The following is a 6,000-nucleotide window of genomic DNA, read 5'->3' on the forward strand; positions in this document are numbered from 1 at the left end:
GTTTGTTTTAGGCAGACCAATTCTTTCTAAAATTAAATTCTATAAAATATTTGTTCTGTTTCCATGAGGTTAAAGCAAAATCGTTTAAAAGGAAATTTTTGCTACTGTTTCTAGTGAGTTCTGAGAAGGCATTAAGGTGCCTTGTTGAATAATGTTGGTTCACTTTTAAAACAGATTACAGCAGCAGCAAGAGCAATAGCAGTAGTAGCTGCAGCAATGAAAACAATGGTGGTAGCAGTAGAGGGTATTGTGGTATTTGTCTTAGAGTGGGAATAGAATTTATACAACACACACACATGTAAATATATACATATATGTATTCATATACATGTGTTTGTGCGTGTACACACACACACACACATATATATAATATACACGCTAAGTAAATGAGGAAAAAGTAAGCAAGCAGAACTCAGAGTCTATAGGTATTCAATATTCAATCCACTTCTTCTGCAGAACCAGGATCCCAGCATATTATTACAAAGCTTGCACAATCTATGTTACCCAACAGACATCTATTTCATTCCATTTCTAAATCTGCTTAAGAGCTCGTTCATATGTCACCTTGATAAATTTCTCTGAGAAATTCAAGACAAGCATCTATGTCCCACATCTGGGTATATTTCTATATTTACTCAAATATTCGATCCTAAATCAAATTAAATAATACTGTTTCGATATTGTAATATTACTTATTTAGTTATGATTCAGTGATCTTTTAACAAGTAGAAACAAACATGGCTATGTGGTTGAGCAGCTTGCTCCTTAGCCACATGGTCTTGAGTTCAGAGTGGTACCATGTATGAGTGTGTTCTACTATAGTTCCAAATTAATTAAAGGCTTGTGAGTGCAAGTGGTACAAAGAAGGTGTTGGAAAGGCATTTATGTGTGTGTGTGTGTGTGTGTGTGTGTGTGTGTGTGTATATATATATATATATATATATATATAAGATCGTTGCCAGTGCCCCTGGACTGGCTCTTGTGCGGGTGGCACATAAGATGCACCATTTTGAGCGTGGCCGTTGCCAGTACCGCCTGACTGGCCTCCGTAGGATTTTCGAGCGAGATCGTTGCCAGTGCCCCTGGACTGGCTTGTGCGGGTGGCACATAAAAGACACCATTTCAAGTGTGGCCATTGCCAGTATCGCCTGACTGGCCTTCGTGCAGGTGACACGTAAAAGCACCTACTGCACTCTCTGAGTGGTTGGCGTTAGGAAGGGCATCCAGCTGTAGAAACTCTGCCAAATTTAGATTGGAGCCTGGTGTTGCCATCCGGTTCCACCAGTCCTCAGTCAAGTCGTCCAACCCATGCTAGCATGGAAAGCGGACGTTAAACGATGATGATGATGATGATGATGTGTGTGCGTGTATATATATGTATATACAACGTAACGGATATATATATAGGCACAGGAGTGGTTGTGTGGTAGTTAGCTTGCCTACCAACCACATGGTTCCAGGTTCAGTCCTACTGTGTGGCCTCTTGGGCAAGTGTCTTCTATGATAGCCTAGGGCCAACCAAAGCCTTGTGAGTGGATTTGGTAGATGGAAACTGAAAGAAGCCCATCATATTTACATACATACATATATATATATATATATATATATATATATATATACACATGTGTGTTTGTATATGTTTGTCCCCCCACCCACCCACCTGTCATCGCTTGACAATCGATGTTGGTGTGTTCACATCCCCATAGCAGCAGTTCGGCAGAAGATACTGACAGAGTAAGTATTGGGCTTACAAAGAATAAGTCCTAGGCATGATTTGTTCGTCGAAAGGCAGTGCTCCAGCATGGCCACTGTCAAATGGCTGAAACAAGTAAAAGAAAAAAGAAAAGAAAAATGTGTGTGTATATATATATATATATATATATATATATATATATATATATATATATATATATATACATATATATATATGGCCTGCCAATATTGAATTAGCTGTGAAATGATGATATTTAGTTGATTTTCACCAGGTATTTATAAAATTAGCACTGGTCTGGTGCTATTTAGTTTAAGCCCTGGCATTATTAAATTAGCAACCTGCTAGTGACAGCCTAGTATTATCAAATTAGCAATGATCTGCTGCTAGTGAGTTTGTTATAATGCAGTAGTGCTAGTCTATGGTGCAGTATCATTAAATTAGCAAAAGTCTGGTGTTTGGCAGTTTGATATGCAAAGAACTGCTAAACAAATACCACGCTTGAAAAAACTATTCAGTTTTGGTACCAGAAATGGCAACAAACTTTGGAATATTGCTTCATGGAGTCTTATCCAAACCATGCCACATCTCACTTTTCACACCAACAATTGCTTTTGATATGACAAGTGAGTCCTCAAGAACTTTCTTAACTCAGAAAGTTTTATCACTTTGTTAGCAACCAGTTTGAACTATCACCTCAAGAACAACTTTGACCTTCTGAGTTGGTCACCACAAGAACTCAATGAGATAGACTTTTGAACTTGCAAGTTACTCAGTGTCACAGGAAACTTCAACATCAACATAGATGTAGACAGGCTATACACAAGGATAGTGGCTGTGGTTTCAAATCTTTATTGATGTCATATGAAGCACAGATTGTAGCATTGAAACAATATCTGCAGCAGGGAAGAGGGGCCAATAACTATCTTGTACAAGTTTGCGACAACAAAACCAACAAAGTAATTAAAATAGTTAATGAACTTGAAAAGAGGTAGAAATAAGAGTTGATACAGAAGCTAGTGATGTTCAATTAAAATCCCTTAATAGATAGTAAATACCATATTTTCCCTGCATATGGATCCAAATTTTAAGACCAATGTTTCCAACAGAAACAAGTAGATCGGTGTATACACCGAGATGACTTTGGAGGACCAAAACTCCCATGTGAAATGCAGCAGAATTTGGAAAGACACTGATGTTGCTTGAATGGTTACACTACATCTTTATATACTACATTGATTTGTGTACTGAAAGATCATGAATTATAACAATTTAACCTATTGTAACAACTTGAAGATTGAGGAACCAATGAAGGAGGCTTTATGAGGTTTTATAACATGCAAAAAGTAGCTGTTATATTTCCAATCTTCCATGAATATGTGTCTGTTGAAGAGAAAATATTACCTTATTTAAAAATAGGTAAAAGTTGATGACAAGAATGGCATTTGGCAAAAAATATAAAAAACTGCCTCGAAAAATTCTGTCCAATTGGTGCGAACATGAAAATGGACATTAAAGCAATGAGAATCATGCTTTATATATACCTTGCATAAACAATATTTATTGTATACCATATGAAGAATATACTTTGTGAAATTATGTCCCTTCTATTCTTCCGTAAGCATAGATACATATAAACATTGCAATGAGATTTTTCATCCAAAAAAATTAAGTAATTTTAATTATAAGTTTAGCATTATTTTTTTTAAGTATGGAAATGAGTAATTATCAAAAACACATTTATCAAGTCCTTTAATTATATATATTTTTAATAACTGGTTAATTCAGCGTTTATTTAATTTCTATGGTAATAATATTATTATGATAATGTTTTTAGAAAGTTTCTCTCTTTTATAAATTACATACTTTTTAATAATAATCTTTGATTTTAAGTAATGATTATTATAAATAATTAATGCAATATAATTTATAATATTATTTGCTATTTGACTAGAGATGATATAGTATTTTAAATATACTATTATGCTATTTACCCATAGATTAAAAGCATATTGTTATTATAATAGAATGTATTTTTTAATAATATGAAAGAATGAAAGTGATATTTCTAATTTCACCATAGTTTTTTAAATATATTTTTTTGAATACTTTTTTAAATATTGTTCTTAGTATTTTTAAAAAAACAACTAATGTGCTAGGATATATTTAGATTAAAATACTGAATAGTATACAAATATATTTTATGAGCATTATATTAGTTTATTTTTCATATTTTATTTTTAATTTTTTATCTTTGTTTTAATTATTGACGCTCGCGTTTGAAAACAAATACATCTAAATTCAATCTTTTCTTGGATCTGTGAATCCTCATATATTAAAAATTACACTGAGGAGATTCTTACCTACAAACAATGGATTTTTATAATTCTATTATGGGTAGGAATCAAAATAGTTGTATGTAATTTGTATTTATTATTTATCATTTATTATATTATTATCAAAATATAATATATTATGTTAATAAATTTTAATTTTTGAATTGACAGTTGCATATCACACACACTAAGCTTCCACACTGTTTCCATCTACTGAATTCACTAACAAGGCATTGGTCAACCTTGTCCTGTAATAAAAGTCCAAAGTGTTGTGTGGTGACTCAACCACACAGCCATGCCTGCAGCCATCTATCTATATATATATATATAAAACAAAGGATGTTTGTGTGTATGTCTGTGTGTGTAATATGTATGCATTTCTACAATTTTCAACTGGTTTTCACCAAACTTTTCATACACATCACTTATGTGCCAAGGATGGTCATGCACTATGATTTTTTGCCCAGAGCTCCCATGTAAAACAAGAAATTTTGGAAAAAGGGGTTTTACATGGGTTTTTCTCTAAAAACTGCAGTTTTTAACTGATTCTCTCACTTTTCTCATTCTCTGTTTCTCTTGCTTACATATATTCTCTCTCACCCTCTGTAATAGTTCCTCTCTTTTAGACCATGTCGTCTTTACCCCTCCCTCCCTCCTTTCTGTTTGACTAAAGGCAGTGCTCCATCTTGGCCACAGTCAAACAACTGAAAAAAAAAGCTATGCCATTTTAATCTTGAGCAATGCCAGGTATCTGCTAGTATATATATATATATATATATATATATATATATATATATATATATATATATACAGGGTGAAAGAGTGACCCCTTTCGATCATAAAGGACCATGGGACTGCACCTAGACAGTTACCCTCCAAGGCGCAAGTCCAGGTATGGTTGTTTATGCATACCAGCCTCCCCGCTCCACGCCATGTTACCAAAGGAAATGGAAAAGGCTGATACAGCTTGACACCAGTGACGTCACAACTCATTTCTACAGCTGAGCGAACTGGAACAATGTAAAATAAAGTGTCTTGCTCAAGAAAACAACACACAGCCAGGTCCAGGAATTGAACTCACAACACCATGATTGTAAGCTCGATGGTCTAACCACTGAGCCAGTCACCTTCACACACACACACACACACACACACACACACACACACACACACATACATACATACATACATACATACATACATACATACATACATATATATATATATATATATATATATATATATATATATATATATATATATATATATATATATATATATATAAATTATAATACAGGGTACCAAGAGATACCACCACGCTGAAAAAATAGCAGTCAAATCCTGACTCTAATACCAGAGTCAGGATTTGACTGCTATTTTTTCAGCGTGGTGGCATCTCTTGATACCCTGTATTATAATTTTAAATAATTTTAAATAATTATTACCTTTGATGGTTTTTATTCCCATGCTGACCACTTGATAAGATCAATATTTTAAATATCGATCTTATCCTTATTTATATAAATATAAATATATATATATATATATATATATATATATATATATATATATATACACACACACATGTGTGTATGTGTGTGTATACATACATGTAAACATACATACATACAAGCATACATTTGGCACTCAAATCTCTGCCCCGATGTAGTCTTGTCTGACCTATACAAACAGAGAAAAGTAGATGCTATGATGATGATAATGATGATATATAATTTACTTCATTCATTGTGTACTTTTCCTCCCATTTGTAATTCCAAATGTCGTTTTATTATAAATTTTTATGTGAATGTAGATGCGTGGCTGTGAATGTAACTGACTGTACATTTAGGTACAGATACAAACATAGATAAACATATACACACTCAAACACACTGTAAATATAAATACCTACAGATATGTACTTCATGTATGTATTCATAAACGCATACCAAA

At 33.3% G+C, this 6,000-nt stretch overlaps 1 protein-coding gene across 25 annotated transcripts in view; it reads right to left on the reverse strand.

The window, feature by feature from the left end:
• LOC106879854 (zwei Ig domain protein zig-8) overlaps nt 1-6,000 on the reverse strand; it is a 550,351-nt gene that overhangs the window by 145,115 nt on the left and 399,236 nt on the right. The window lies entirely within an intron of this gene.

This window comes from Octopus bimaculoides, chromosome 12 (genome assembly GCF_046866305.1).
Source record: "Octopus bimaculoides isolate indiv1 chromosome 12, ASM4686630v1, whole genome shotgun sequence".
NCBI lineage: Eukaryota > Metazoa > Mollusca > Cephalopoda > Octopoda > Octopodidae > Octopus > Octopus bimaculoides.